The following is a 15,992-nucleotide window of genomic DNA, read 5'->3' as shown; positions in this document are numbered from 1 at the left end:
AACTGATCGTTCCAATATATTTTGGGACTAAAACGGCCAATTTTTATTTCAGAATCATTTCTTTTTCGTCACTGGAGTCAGAGTTAAGTTTCGATTCGGAAGAATCCGAAATAAACTTCGATCGAGCCCGTTCGGCAACTGTGAACTCACTGCTTAGAGCTTTGAGAGCAATTTGCAATATTTCAAGCGACGACGGGGAAGACTTCTTTGCGGACGAGCTGCTTGTATATTAGAATGGAAAGCTAGATTCGAAGTGGAGGAGCAGGCAAACGAAAAGCAGTAAAGAAAACTCAAGGACTGCTTTGGATTGTAATTTCGTCACGTAAACACAAGATTCCCACGCGTGTTTGTAGCCCGTTTACATTTGTCCTTAGCGAGAATGTATTTTGTCAAGGTATGGTATCTCTATTAAATCCAGTTTGTGTTTTACTTTCTGGAATGCTTCATGTTTATAAGAGCGACGTAAGTGTTGCAGTTTTCGAGACTTGATGACCTCCAAAACACTGGAGTTCGATCGATTGAAAATCGTAGAATTGTTTGGACCTGTATTTTTGAAGCTGCGGGAGGCAAAGGCGGAAGGAAACATTTCATGCAATTACCGATTTCACAGTGTCACAACTCATAACTCCAAATAACCAATGTAAACTTTTCTCAAAGTTTGCAGTGAAATTTGTCGGATAAGCGAAAACGATATGTTTCATAAGCGGTCTGCAGATAATGTTACGAGGTCATATTTTCGACACTATTGCACAGAATGTTAGTCGCACTGCTGATTTCTAAACCTTCGAAAAACTCTGTGAGTCTAAAGTTTTGTTTTCATGTAATTCTTCAGGATTAATCTTCGACTTTTATCTAAATCGAAAGAGAAATAAGCGTTGGTTAGCGGCGTACAGTTGCGACCTACATTTACATATCAGTACATCGGTCGTAACGCTTCTTGATTGATCACACAACTTTGCCGGCTAGGTTATAAATACTACGGGACTGGAAGATATAGGTTGTCGGTAGTACTTCTACAAATTGCTGGTTGGTTCTAAGTACAAAAGTCTGCGGAACAAATTCCAGTGAGAGGTCTTCAATGGTTCTCACGGACTAAGTTGGCTTGTTTCGGTTCGACAAAATCAACCACCGTTTACGTCTTTATTGTAGCATTGACCGCTCATCGCCATTAAATTGTACAGTATGCCTTTCTTTATATCTAGGATATTGCTGCAACAGCCGATAGCACTTCTGGAAGGCGTTTCTGAGCACTTTTCGAATGTGTACTGCACCATCCTGAAGGAAATGAGAGGACGTGAGGTATACAACCTTCCTGGGTAGACGTCACAACAGCCGCTGGACCCATTCTCCTCAAACTCGATCGCGAAACAAAATGGCGGTGTTTTAGAGCTATTTTCGAGATTTCATCGGGGCCCAGAAAATCGAGGATTTAACCGAATCCAAAAATGTTTTCGCAGAAGTATTTCAAATAACAAGTAGATTCGTTTTAGCGAAAAGTAAAATTGGGGTTAGGTGCACTCTAATAATCGGTTTGGCTTTTTTCTCATTTAAATTAGTTTGATATTCTGAACGGTGTTAAATAATCCTGTTCTCTATGATAAATTTCCACCGTTTTTTGATGGTGTGACCATGTTTTACTGAACACGATCTCGAGAAAGGTGTCATCTTCGTCCACCAGAGGTAATTAAGGAGAAGGAGCACGTACAAAGCTCTATATTTTTATGTACATAATTCAGTGTCTAAGAAGTTTGATGGGTAGTGACTGGCCATGTAGAATAAAATGGCTTTCCATTTTTAATGGAAAGCTATTAAAAATAAAATATGAAAAAATTTAATGTCGTCCAAGGAAATATTTTTGTGGGGCTCCTATTCATCTTTTGCGATGGTTTGGTTGAGTCTTAAACATTTTCCTCTGAATCTTTTAAGCTATCTGATCTTAGTTTAGTTATTTTTCAAATTAAATCAGTTGCTTACATATGCGAGTTGTCCGCACAAAGAATAGAAAATATATATTTATCGCCTTGAGCACACCACTCAATGCTCAGAACAAATGATAGAAGGGGAGTATATATGATGACCATTAGTTTTATTTTAATCTTAATCTTATAAAACTTCATACCAGAATAACATGAACTGAAACACATCCATGTAAAAGGAATTAGTTATTATGAAAAAAGAACGAAAATCTACTGGTTATTCTGTAAAACAAAACTTGGTTTATCAACTTAATCAATCTGGGCTTGTTTTCGGCTGAGCGAAGTCTTCAAATTAATCCTTGGGTGCTTTGCATTCAACCACGAATGCCAAATATTTCGAACCGGTTACAAATGATACGGTCAACATTCTGGGAACGTTTTCAGAAAATCCGAAAAACTGTGGAATTTCTGAACAGCGAACCTTTCAACCGAAAAGTTCGGAAATTCTTAAAGGAAAAATGGAATGGAATTTCGAGGGAAGAAAGTTGAGTGACCTTGCGAGGTTGTCCTCTTTTTCGGAAATTTCAGAAAATGCTATTTCGTTCATTCAATGGATCGCGCTATTATTTGCTTGAAAGATATTCTGCCCACCAATAATTTTTAAACAACAGACAAAGAACACATGGAACACCCGCTGACCGAAATGATAAGGCGCATTCTGATTAGAGAGCGGAATGATGACGGTTCTTAGAGCCCTATACCTAAGAGACAAAATTCGTAATTAAAACAAGTTGTTATAAAATGTATTGCAAATATTTAAGAGCGGTTTTCCACTGAGTTTCTCAAATTCATCAATAATTCATCAAATTTAAACAAAGGAAATCATGACCGTGACTGTGTTGGGATATCTGACCTTAGATTTTTACTATTTAATTTTTCCGTTTTCTCCTTAGTTTTAGGTTCGATTGAGAAGATTTATCAAACGCTCAGGGCAGTGTCTGACCACATTTTGAAACACTTCAATGTTCGGCAAAAATATTCCGTTGCGCGTCATATTTTCGGTTCTGTTCTCGGTGTTTGGAAATGTGGTCAAACGCGGTATTTCGTGTTTGATATATTACGTCGTGAAACCAAAACCATAATAGGACAAAGACATTCCTATAAACCAATCAAAACTCAAAGTAAATACATGTGCTCTGGGAAAAGTGTGCGAACGAGTCACGATTGGGTTTGGTTTTACTTTCTGATTAAATGAAATTTTAGACTCTTGTGAAAGCAGATCTAAATTGTGATTTCAAGTTTTTTCTAATGGAGTTTCGATGTTTACCGAGGTGGAGGGGTTTCAGGAGGTTTTATACCACAAGTTATTAAGTGATTTAAATAACAAAGCAAAGGTGTTACTGCTAAGTTCGCTTACAGCTGAAATTCGAAATGTGAACATTTTAAATTTTTTTTGCCTTTACCCGAACTAATAAGAATGCCGGACAAACCCTTTTTTTCCTTTAAGGAAGGAATTTAAAAGTTGTCAGATTGATTTTCAGGGTGATCATTAATTCATTTCAGCGAGTGTCCGGCTCAGATACGAAGCGAACAGGAGTGACATCAGCAATTTTCCAGTTGAAGGTCCAAACAAAAACCTGACCAGGAGCCATAATCGGGGACGGAGACCGTAAGTCTTGGGATCCGCGCGCACCTATGATATGGGACAATTTTCCTATTTTTAGAACAAATTGCGCCATCCTGACGTCATATATCCGCGCGGATCCACGCACATGTCGGGGGCTCTCGCGTGGTTGTTGTCACGTTGCGTGATCAAATGGTGAGAGTTGCGAGATTCTCTTGCAGATTTTTCACAGCGATGGCAGGGAAAAAGGCAGGGAATAAGAACCAGGGCTCTTATATGTAGTTTTAAGCTCCGAGCGTATGGAAAAGGTGAGTTTTTCAGGGTCGAAAACATGACTTCGATTTCGCGCTGTGAATGAATGCTCGCGTTAGTTGTACGCGTAAGCTTTTGCGCTTGTTCTATAAAGAAAAGCTATATAAGAAAACTCTTTACTCTGGTATCGAGTTAATTTGTGAGTTTCCCAAACAATACTTAATCATAACCAAACCCTGTTTTGATAGTCTCTTATTGTTTCTGTTTGTTTGGCGAGTTTGCAAAGGTTTTTGAAAGGAAAGTCTGACGCGTACAAGTAGCTCATTTGCATAGTGCAGCGCGTGCACTTTCAAGTCCGAGTCGGTGTTTCCAATTGTCAACAAATCTTGACAAAGATTTCTTCCGCTGTCTTTTGTGCCGAGATGCTGCAACAATTTTCACCAACGCCAAAAGGCTACTAACATCATGAGTACGTGTTTCTTTAACATAGTAAAATTTAAAACTGCGAAAATAAAATAGACAAGGAGTTTTGATAACTCAACCAACAAAATCGAAATCTTTATTCGAGTACCGTGACTATTCGAGTTGATTAAAGAAAGCTGATTATTTCTGCTGTATTCACATATTTTCAGCTAAGCTTTTAATATGTTCTCAAACATTTATCAACCTTAAACATATTTGAAAACTAGAGATACATAAGTTCGATGTACGTTTTCACTCGAAAGTGGGGAAGTCCAATTTGTCATGTTTTATTGACTGTACAAAACACGCATCGGCAGGTACTCTTATTCATCTACAACAGTCAATTTATTGGATTTTTACCCAACAAAACTGAGCAGCATCTACAGACATAAACTTTTACTTTGTCGCGTATTGGGCCTTGATAAAACATCAAGCGTTGCTTACAATTCGGGCGAAACTCAAACTTGCAGTTATTTTTTTTTTTACTGTTCGGTCGAGATAGACTCTGGTGAAATCCTCGCAAGCGTGTGGCAAGAGGAGTCCAGAAATGCTACTATATCCAAATATGTCCAACTAGTTTTTGCTGTGTTTTGGAAAAGCTGTTAATCTTCAACATATGCAAAACGTAAAGTGAAGTAATGTGGAGCCCTTGTAAACCAAGCTGCGGAACACAACTTGGTTAGTGATATAAAGCAGGACATAACTAAATTTGACAGTCTTACTTCACTCAAACTGGAGTAGCTTAAGACGAAAACACTGAAGCAAAATTCCACCAGACATGAAAGTATCGAGTTGTGGGCCAAAAGCATCAAACATTTCGGGAATTTCGGACGCCATTTCCCCGCGCTATATCCGCAAAAATCCTCGCAGCATGTACGCGCGTGTGCCGCACGGGATGGCGCAATTTGTTCTAAAAATAGAAAAATTGTCCCATATCATAGGGACAGACCCAATACTAGAAATGGCGCGCGCTTACGGTCTTCGTCCCCGATTATGGCTCCTGACCTAACTTAATAAAGAAAACCTATTTGTTTTTGTCTTTTGTTTTTATTAATATAGCTAATTCTTTTTCGGCTTATCACGGTCTTGCTTAGAACGTTTTATTTTCAAAAAAAATTCATATTACTCTCAAAACGCCTTTCGATGGAATTTTAGCTCGTGGTTTTTATACAATGATATGTTTTACGTTCATAAAACCTTCACAAAGAAATTCAATCAGCTCAGCTACCACTAATTAGTTTGGTAATATTTGCGAATAGGAGATAGTCAAGCCTTTGATTTTTCATTCACATTCGTTTTTCCTGGGGTGAGTTTCAGCAGCAGCTAACTCGTTTAGAAAAAAAAAAAGGTTTTTTTTTTCCAGTGTCGGTGCGTGACAATTGACTAATTAATTGTTGATATAAATGCCTCGGAAGTATTAGGTGACAGCATAATAAATTTGAAAATGGCGAAATGATTGGAAGATGTTGAGTTAACCTAAAAAAGGAAATCGAAACCATCTCAATTAATTACTTCATGTATTGTTTTCTACCAACCTTACGATCCACGATCCTTCCGATTTCTCTTGATCTGTGTTGATATGAACTGAGAATAGATTTGCTTTCACAGAATATAAACTGTCAAGTTCAAACTCTGAGCTCATATATTTCTACCGTGTAGATTTATAGCTGTAAGAAGCGGATTGGCTCTCTAAAAGGATGTTGTTGAAATTAAACGGTTAATTGGAGAAAACTGAAATTTTCATGGTCAGCTAGTACCCACATTGTGTCGTAGACATTACACGCTCTAAAACTCTCTCTCCAATCCAAAATAAGGGTTAAGCTCTCATCTTGAACTGGTAAAACTGGTAAAATTAAACAATTTATAGATCAGTGTTACACAAACTAACTAGTTTTCTTGTTTTTTTTTTTGTTTTTTTGTTTTAGTTTTAATTCATTTCCTTTTCTTTAAAAACGTAAGTACAAAATAAAGGAGGTTGAAATAGTTAATTTATACAAAAAACTGGCTGTTTTGTGATTGTCAGTTTTTGGGAAGCTTGTTGAATGTTCGAAGGTTACAAGTTCAAAAGTCGCCATCAACCTGTGACAGACAAGAACTTGGTTTTTAGTTAATTTTATTCAAAGGTATGTCTTGTAAACTGTGTAGTGGACAAGTAGCCTTTAGTTAATTAACTCAGTTGTTACAATCATAACTTTTAAAACGGAACAAATGGCTGATCACAAACCAAGATTGTTCTGCAGTCGTTGAGACCTCGCGCTAGTTTCTCTCTTGAGCTGTTCTCTCGTAGAATAGTAGCAAGCCTTTCAACGAGAAAATTCAACGATAGTAGGAGCTCGTTTTAATGATTGTCTAGAGTTTGGGCCAATTTGTATAGCATATGGACCCAACCCGTAATCATGTCAAATTCCAAAATCACTTCTCTAGAAAATAAGCGCAAACAACACAACTCATCTCGGACATGGCCAGTTATCGGCCGCCTCAGACAACGATTATTTATGTACGTGCGTCTCCAGTCTTAAAACGGCTTGTCGTCTATCAGTTCAGCGCCCTTTAGAATACAAAACTCGGGAAACCTAAGGGCCGATTTACAAGGTACGACTTTGTCGCATGCGACAAGCTTACGACAGGTCTACGACATGGCTTAGGACCATTTACACGCGCTCGACATTTTAACTTACAAAATTAAATATGCAAACGTTTGCACCGGGATTTACGGAGCGAAAGTTCTAACAAACGGTAAACAAATATTTCAGATGTCCTACGCTTTGAAAAAACTTTCTAACGAGATATTTTTCGCTTTACGACTTCATGTGAATCAGTCAACAACAACTTCGTCCGTCATTTTGAGGTAAGAAAACTACACCTTCGTCCCTTACTCAGTAGAAATTTGTCACAAAATACGTCATTTTCTATCGATTTCAGCTACGATTGTCGCAGCGTTTTAAAACATGTTTTAAAATCATACGACAATTTTTTGACGTACATAACAGTCGTAAGCGAGTTGTAGGTTTGATTTACACGAAACAATTCATGTCGTAGGCCTGTCGTAAACTTGTCGCATGCAACAAAGTCATATCGTGTAAATCGGCCCCAAGAACGCTGCTAAGTTCAGAGGATATGTGTCTATTACAAAGATCAAAGTTATTCCACGATCATTGCATTAAGCTCAGTGTTTAGTAAAGGTATAGGGGTGTGACAGATACGACTCATAATCATTTTATCCATGTCACTGATTGTCAGTGATTTTTACTTAATCAAAAAGTTCCGATTAAAAATGTCCTCTCTGTGATAAGTAACACAGAGTTTGCTGATACTGAATTAGACTAATCTCTTTCTATATCTATGGTTAAGTTAAATTTGATTAATTTGAAATTTACTTGTCAAGTAGTTGAAAAGCACATATGGACAACTTAATAAGGACGGGCAAGCCCTTTCAAAAGCAAAAACATGATTTCATTTGAACAATTAAATGTTCAGCCATGCAAGAAAATAAAGGAAGAGAAACAGGTACCATATTTTTCCAGTTGAAGCACTACGAATTCGATTTCATTGAGTGGATCAAAGCCACTTAAAATTAAAACGTCTAGAACTGGCTTGTCGTTCGGATACGTACTAAGGCTAGAAATTTAGTGTAGAGAAAAAAAATAGGTTTCTTGTTCTCACAGGGTCCTCGTCAGACCTTTTATTCCTGAATAACCTTTTATTTATGAATACGTTGTATTATCAGCCACAAAGAAACTGGTATCAACATTTAAAAATAAAGCGGAATAGTGAAAGCATCAATTTTAAGAAAAACTGGGAGACGGCGCGACAGAGCCACATTTATGAATGACGGGGTAAAAACTGGTCTGAAGGGTACACTGAAATTATTCGAAGGAGTTTGGAACTAATACTTGAACAGCTGTGTTTGTGTTATTACTAGTTTCCTTATCACTAATCTTTTTCCACATTTATAATTAAAATGTGTTGTACCATTTAACCAGGAACACGGAACATGCTGGCGCATATCGGAACATGCAAGAACGCTAACGAAAACATGAAAATAATATTATTAAAGCTATAAGAAATCTTTCCCCAGATTTTTTTCTATTGAGCAGAGGATTGCCTTAAAGTATGAGCTAAAGAAAGCCCAGTTTGTCTGCGGTTAGCTTTCATTTGTTTTCAGTAATAAAATTGAGATTTTTTCAGATAGTTCTGGGTTTTCTGGACGGTCGAGTTTGAAACCCGATTATTTCTCTACAGATCTTTAGGTTTTAGGTCTTTGATCTTCATTTTGGTTCTTGTAATCATAGGACTGCCTCTATTCCATAATTATTCTACGATAAATTTAAATGTCACGCGACGCAAAAGCTTTAAGAGTTAAAGCTAATTAAACGTGTTCTGTTACAAAACGAAAATCCTGTCAAGTTAAGACTTTGTAAAACGTTCCGGCTTAAAGAGTTTGTTGAGACTAAAACCACATAAGGATAGGTATGTTTTCTGATTTCCAAGAATGATATTAAACGTCACATGAAAACCAGCAATAGCTCACTTTGGATGCTCGGTCCAGGACTCGACCATTAGATTTGGCCACGATTCTTGCCTCAGTCTGGGGTCAAAAGTTAACGGTTGATTCGTGACCGAAGCTTCGAATCCAATGGAATCTTTTTCTTTCAAAATTATTTTCTTTGTGGTACTGAAATCACCAGGATATTTGATATATTCATCGTCCTTGAAACATAAGAGGTAGGTATGAACTTCGTCTGATTTTAAGCGACCATTTGGTGCTCTCAAAAATAAACATCAGTCTTTCAGTATCTTGCTGTTATATTTTCTTATATCTCTCGTTTATATCTTTAGCATTTGACTGACCGCTGAAAACGATATCCCGGAAATGGCTTCAGTACAAAAACGCTAGAAGACAAAGATACCAGGTAGGTTTAAAACTTTATTGCGTTATCCAGTTCGATCGAATTCCAAGCAGCTCTTGTCAGTCCACGGCCCAAAGGTACAGTGTCTTAAATTAGTGCTCCTTGGATATTTAGGAGAAGTAAGTTTACAGACATCCAAAATTACTACCAGGTTTCTTTGTGTTCAATGCTGTCCAATATATGAGAAGTGGTAATCTTTTAAAAACAAACAACATGACGGCTCACGCGAGACCGAAAATCACGTGACCCTGATGTGCAAAGCTACTACTTCATGTAACGAACACTCGATACGTGATAAACTGACAAAACTTGATAAACCTTGTCCATGACAAAGCGACGATCGCATTTTGGTATGTGTGCCCAGGAAAACGGTATTTTTACAAGCATGAAAATCTTACAAACATGAGAATCTCAAAACATGATTATACCATGGCATAACTGAAATTTAAAGTAGCGCCCATTCAAAACGTGTCGGTCAGTTTACATACTATAAAAGAGCATGTTAGCTACTTTCTTAAAACGGGCACAGCGACTTTCTTTTAAAAGAAAGCGCGTCGGTGACTTTATTATTTAGTACGCCAGTGATATTAAATAGTGTGACAGTCGTGACTATTTTAATTTCGAACAAATATGGCTTGTTGCAGAACGTGTGCAATCTTCTTTCGATCTGTTTGATGTTTTCTACACTTGTAAGAAGTAGTTATACGGATGGACTCTTGATGAAGCCCTTCCTGTCGCCTAAGTGGGGTTGGTGGGCGGGGGGGGGGGGTGGTGGTAGGGGTGGCAGGAAGATTTACATATAAGGCGAGGTGACTTCAGTAACCACTCTTCAAAAAAAGTTGCGAATATGTAGTTTGGTCGCTGACATAGTGTCATACGTCGCTTACCCGCTTAAGGGCCTCTTCATATGAGCCCGGTAACCGGGCTGGCTCGGTTACCGGAACGAATTTTGTTGTCTGTTCATATGGGAAATTTCAGCCGGGTCTACCGGGATAAAATCCAAGAAGCACAACCAAAATGGTGGAACATAAACTTTTATCGTTCGCGGCTGTCGCAGCTTTGAGGACTCTTGTAACTTTACTAATAAAGCTAATTCGCCTACTCCTAAAGTGGAGAACATACTAGGCAAAAATTATGCTATTTTGGCCGCTATGTTGCGAAAGCGAAGCTATTTCGTCTAAAAAGTTGCGTCCCGGTTACCCGGGCTGGAGCGTTCATATAGGAAAATTTTCATCCCGGTTACCGAGATCTCGTTAACCGGGCCAGCCTGGCTTCTCATATGAACACGTCGAAATTTTTACGAAGGAAAGAGAAGCGAGGCGAGATCTCGTAAACCGAGCCAGCCCGGTTGACCGGGCTCATATGAAGAGGCCCTAAGTAACAGTAACATCAAGATGTACCTCGTATGCCACGATACGATTACCTCCTTTGAAGTGAATTTTTTTTCTTTCTTCGTTCCTGGCACGGCCAACGCAAAGCCTATCGGTCGAAGCTGACTGTCTTTCTACCAGGAACCCTCTCTCTTTAGCATTTCCAGTCAAACAACTCTAGCTTTGATACAATTTTTTATTCGACAATAGAAAGCTGATTTTACATTCAAGTAAATTATTTAACTTTGTCATCAAACTTAGCCAACATTGAATGTTGGAAATTAACCGTGTAGTCGATATTCAGTCCTAAAATCTATAGACCAGAATTTATTTTTCTCGTGGCCATAGTTTTAAAGTGCTTAAAACCCCCCAAAATATTTTTCTCTCGATAAAATCTTTGTATCGAGCTAAGAAAAATGCCACATTCGGTAAAAACCCAAACTATTTTAATTTTTGAGTAAAGATCGGAAAAATCGGACTTTTTCAAAACTTGACCGACCCGCAGTATCACTTAAAGAAGTCTGGGTATAGCGCTATTTTGACGTCATTCCAGGCCATCAATCGCCTTGTTCGGGACAGTCTTTGCTTCGGTTTGAAGATCGAAAATGCGACCGGATAAATGCATGTTTTTCGTATGCAACAACGGGTCAATAAACGGGAGCATGATCTCCTCACCAAATCCATATGATAGGACTGATAACATGGATAAACGCAAAAGAAAAAGGAAGTCGGTAGACTTCGTTAAATTAAAGCGTGCACATTGGGAACCCATAATATACACGGGTGTGTTCGAAACACTTTCGAGATGAAGATTATGTTTATTGGTCTCTCAAACGCTAATTTAAAAGAAGGCCGCGAAAGGGTGATTTAATTTTTTTGAGTTAAATAAACGTTCCTTTAACAAAATGTTAAACCCTGAAAACACCGAACCCATAACGAAAATGACCGGAGGGATACGAGCAAAGGCCTTGATGACTTCATTAGCTTAGTCCCATTCTCCCCTTTGCTCGGTCGTGCTTCAAAAGACGCTCACTCTACTTCATCAATTCATAAAGAGTTCGGGTTTGAACTGAATGCAAAATTTTTTTGAGCAGTTTTCTCAGTTTCATACAAAGATTTCACTCAGTGAAAACAATTTTCGAGGTTATAGGTACTTTAACTGATACCTACGTTACAATATTTCTGTGATCACTCGGATGATAATCATTGATATGAATGTGTGGAAAATCAGTTACAGTCATTCTTCTTTTCCTCTCGGATGGCCATGACCGGGATGCTTTGCCTTGCGGTGAGCGCCATGGTTAGCTACTGAGTTACGTGCGACGTAATCCTTGCTGGGTAAGGCCCACACAACTCTCCGCCAATCAAGATGGGTGTTTTTGCAAACACACCAAGACCCAGCCAGCTTCCAGTCGCAACCTTGCCATGCCGTGTTCTCTTTAGTGTTAGCGTATGCAGTTTCCTTAGCTATTCCTGTATCTTGTTCCTCTCTCTTGTAGAAGACACATGTGTCGCCTCGACAAGAACACCAAATGGGTTGGTAATGGCAGTCGTCGTCGCTGTGGCAACCCTCTTTAGCGAGAGTACACTGGAACTCTGGATACTGGTCGTTGGACCTCTCGGTGTAGTCGAATGTCTGTATTTTAAGTTCTCCACTTTTCACGTATGGACAGCCATGATTCAAGAAGCCCAGGTAGTAATACTGCAGGTTTAGGTCTCTGACGTAGTTGGGTGATGAAAGCGGCTTTGTAAAACTTTCCAAATAGCTCTGAAGGTGTGCTGGATCGATGAATGTGTTTCTGCGGCTTCATTCATAAGCTGTTGAATCAGTTCCTTAGACCTGTCATATAACAACTGGCTACGGGTTTCCTTGCTTCCTCCTCTAATGAATATTTTGTCAGTCGTGCTCATTTCGCTAGCCTTCTTGGATTCAGTATCAGTCACATTTGCACACGGAGAGACGCCGACCTTTGTTACGGCCGTTGTGGGGCCTGCTAACGCGACGCAGCTTTTCACCTGGAAATCTCTTTCACTGTAAGATTCAGAGCTCCGTGAGAATGACATTTGCTTTATTCTTGCTCCACGCAAAACGGAAGTAACAATATGGGAACCGTAATGATCCAAGAAATCATGATATGACCTCCACGAATTCTTCAGCCAGGGTTTTTCAATCTTCAACGGCAATCGTTCTAAGGTATCCATAAAGCTTTTCTTGAACTCGAAGCTTTCGTCATTTAAACAGTCTTTGTCCAGATGGATCTTTTCTGATAATGCCTCGACGATTAAGGAAATTCCACTCACATTCGATTTTCTTGAACTTGTCTTCTATGTAACACTATTGAGCGTAGCGCTCAGGGAATAGGCTGACTCCAGTGAGGCATCTAATCCAGCTTGGGAGGCCAATTTTGAGTAAAAAGACTTAGTACTTTGATAATATTCAAAATGACTTCTTGTGGAGTTTAGGTTTTCTTTTTTGTAGCATTGTGAAGGGAAAGCCTCAAAAATGCTTGCTTCGCGTTCCTTGAAGTCCTCCAGTAGGTTAGTTTTTGCGAGGTTAATGGCTTTTCCAAGCTCTGCTGTTTCTTTGGTCTTCGGAGTTCCTTTGGTTTCTTCGGTTCCTCTGCCACCGGGTATAGCTAAGCTTGTCAGGGAAATGATAAGCATTAAAGGGATAAACATGGCTCCTTGGTGTGCTGTCGGCCTACACGGACAACAGCGCCGATCAAATAATGGAACCTGCGTAAAACATAACAAATGAGGCAGTTGATTATTTGTGGTTCTCAGATACGTTTGCACGTGAGCATTGATACAACATAAATTGTTGGTTCCGTCGAAGTGTTTAATTAACAGAAATCAACCAACGGCATGCTCACGTTCAAGTACGAGCCTATTATTTGATATATTTCGAAATGAGCCCGCTTAGCGTCTTTAAACTACTTGCTATTAATCACTACATACCTAAAAACTTAAGATGACAGTTTGTATTTCTCGTTTTCCCCAGTCAATACCGCGAATTCGTGATCTCGTGTATCGCTCAAGCTCAGGGAGTCAAGGGCTGCCGTAGTTTGAGAGCGCAGGTTGATTGTACATGCGGTAAAATTTTCCTCACCAACGTGCTATTTGTTTTTTTTTGGAACGCGAGAAGTAATTTAGGTAAAAGCTGATAATTTCGTGGTGCCATTTAATTTGTAAATTTGCATGGCGTCCGATGTTTAAAGGAAACGAGAAAGATAAAAGCTTACTTGGTAAAGAACCATTGTTTTGCACGTCGGTAAGGTTAAATAGATATAATGGATTTATTTTGTAGCATAATTTCGGCAAACTACCGATCCACCGATCCACTCGGTGATTTCTTTCTTGGTTTCGGTGAGTTCTTGTCAACTGCTGTATTTGTTCACCATTTTATCATGTCTCTGGTGATTTGACGGATAACTAGAAGATAATCGACTAAATCTTGTGTTAAGTTTATCAGCATTAATGTCATCTCATAAGGATGACCAAGGGAAATAGGTATATTACTCTCCATGCATTATTAGACATTGGAGACTTTTAGATCGTCGAGATCCACGAAACGACGAACCAAAGGCAGACCTCACGTTTAAAATTTTCGACTTACGTTTTGAACTTTACTGAAGAGGTAGGTTTTTACGTAAGACCTTTACCTCAAGCTTTATTGCCTTAAATTTTATTTTATGCCACGTATAAATTCTAAATCGAATAAGGTAACCCTTTTTCTACAAATTGGTTATAGTGTTTAGGGAAATTAAAAATTACCTAGCCTTTTGTTGTTGTTTGTAGGGAAGGCACTCATCCTAAGTAGAAATCCAATATGACGGCTTTTTTTTCCAAAATCGGCGTTATTTTAACACTTTCCAATTTAAGGACGGAATGATTTCTATTCGCTCCAATTTAATCCAATCTAAATCGACAAACGTCTAAACGGCGAACGTCAAACGTCTAACCTTAAACCGCACTTAGACGTTTGAGGTAAACGTAGATCTTAAGAGCAGCTTCGCCTAAATATCAACTAGACTTGGAAATAGCGAAAAAATCGAATTTCTTCAAACTTGCCCAGAATGAAGCCCTACGGGCACTAGTTACAAAAATATCGTTTTAAGTTCGATAAATCAAAAATTATTTTTTTCCGCAATTTTTTCGTTTCGATGCCCCAAATCGGCCAAAATCCATCGAAAATGAGCCGCATATTCAGAGGCTCGTAAACTCAAAAGTAAAAATCTTCATTACAAACTGATTGCACGTCGTATTTGTACTTCCTTTTTTTGTCTATTTAGAGCTAAATAGATCGTGATTTGATTAGAACTTAAATATTTGACGAATTTTCTAAATTAACGACCCAAGACAGCTTTACAAGAGGTCTACATTTAGCTTATTTTCAAATGCTAAAAAGGCGTTCTGGTACACGACTTTTCCCAAAACGACTAGTTTGGTGTGAAAGAGCATTCTTTCTTCTTCAAATTAGTGAAATAAAATTTTTGGGTAAATAAAATCGCGAGCGCTGAGATAGCGAACTAAATGCAGCACTTCTTCCTGAAAACGTGACCTTTGACCCGAGCGTAACGAAACCGATTACTGCAAGAAAACCCGGAAGAAAAGCAAACGCTTCGTTATTTTGAAACAATTTCTAGTGATATCTCTCCGAAACCATGATTGCAAGAAACTATTTCCAGATATGAAATCTTACAGGGTCAAAAAAGGAGCTAAAGGGCGCATTTTGACACAATAACTTTGTTTGCTGAGAATTGAAGTCAATGACCGTTTACGAATTCCAGTGAAATTTGCAAACTTGAAGTATGTTAGCCGATACTTACCTGAATATTTACATTAATAGAAGAGTCGTCTTCTTGGATTAACCTTCAAAAGAAGCAAGATCCAGATTTGAAAACCTCTAAAAGAAGAAATGTTTAATGTTCCGTGACCTGCCCGCTGCTATAAATTAGCTTAAATTCCATGCACATGCCGACCGCATGTTTGTCGTAAAACCAACTGAACTCCACTGACAGTTTCCATGGGCAACCCCAAAATAAACAATCCCCAAAAATGTAAAGTGAAATTGGCTGTCTTCATGAACAGTTAGAAGCTAGAGTTAAGTTCCATTACCTTTAAAAAGTGCTTGAATTTATTTGTTTGCGTCGACTTTGTCCACTACTCTCACGTTCGAATGCCGCGAATCGGTCACGCCAAAACAGTGCAGACCGTGCAGACTGCAGACAACACCGCGTTCAAACGTCGGGCATGCGCAAATTGGTACATTTTTTGGCAGCCGCGCGCCAATTTCCCGCGCAAAAATTTAAAGGAAAACATGGGAAACAACCGGTGTCACGCAAAATTTACGAAAAAAAATTGAAAAGTTCATAGAAATCTGTAAAAGGAAAAGAAAGCAGGTAAAAGGAAAACTTAAGACTTTTCAGACACAAAGTTTATTAAGTTACCGGTATTC

General features: G+C 38.6%; 1 protein-coding gene and 1 pseudogene across 2 annotated transcripts in view; both read right to left on the bottom strand.

Moving 5' to 3' along the window:
- The window catches only part of LOC149118325 (DELTA-thalatoxin-Avl2a-like), a 33,135-nt gene that overhangs the window by 1,949 nt on the left and 15,194 nt on the right, over positions 1 to 15,992 (bottom strand). Inside the window, exon 1 of one of the 2 annotated variants that reach the window (XM_089293803.1) lies at positions 5,790 to 5,902. The exons of the other annotated variant lie outside the window; for it this stretch is intronic. The gene's annotated coding sequence lies outside the window, so the exon portion shown is untranslated. Of the gene's footprint in view, positions 1 to 5,789; positions 5,903 to 15,992 lie in introns of those variants that run through there. 2 annotated transcript variants of the gene reach the window in all.
- Positions 11,688 to 13,213, bottom strand: LOC149118327 (DELTA-alicitoxin-Pse2b-like; annotated as a pseudogene).

The sequence above is a fragment of the Orbicella faveolata genome, unplaced genomic scaffold, assembly GCF_042242905.1.
Source record: "Orbicella faveolata isolate gen_17 unplaced genomic scaffold, um_ofav_v1 contig_1, whole genome shotgun sequence".
Lineage (NCBI taxonomy): Eukaryota > Metazoa > Cnidaria > Anthozoa > Scleractinia > Merulinidae > Orbicella > Orbicella faveolata.
Note: the sequence above shows the minus strand (reverse complement) of the source record. Positions and strands in the feature narration are given on the sequence as shown.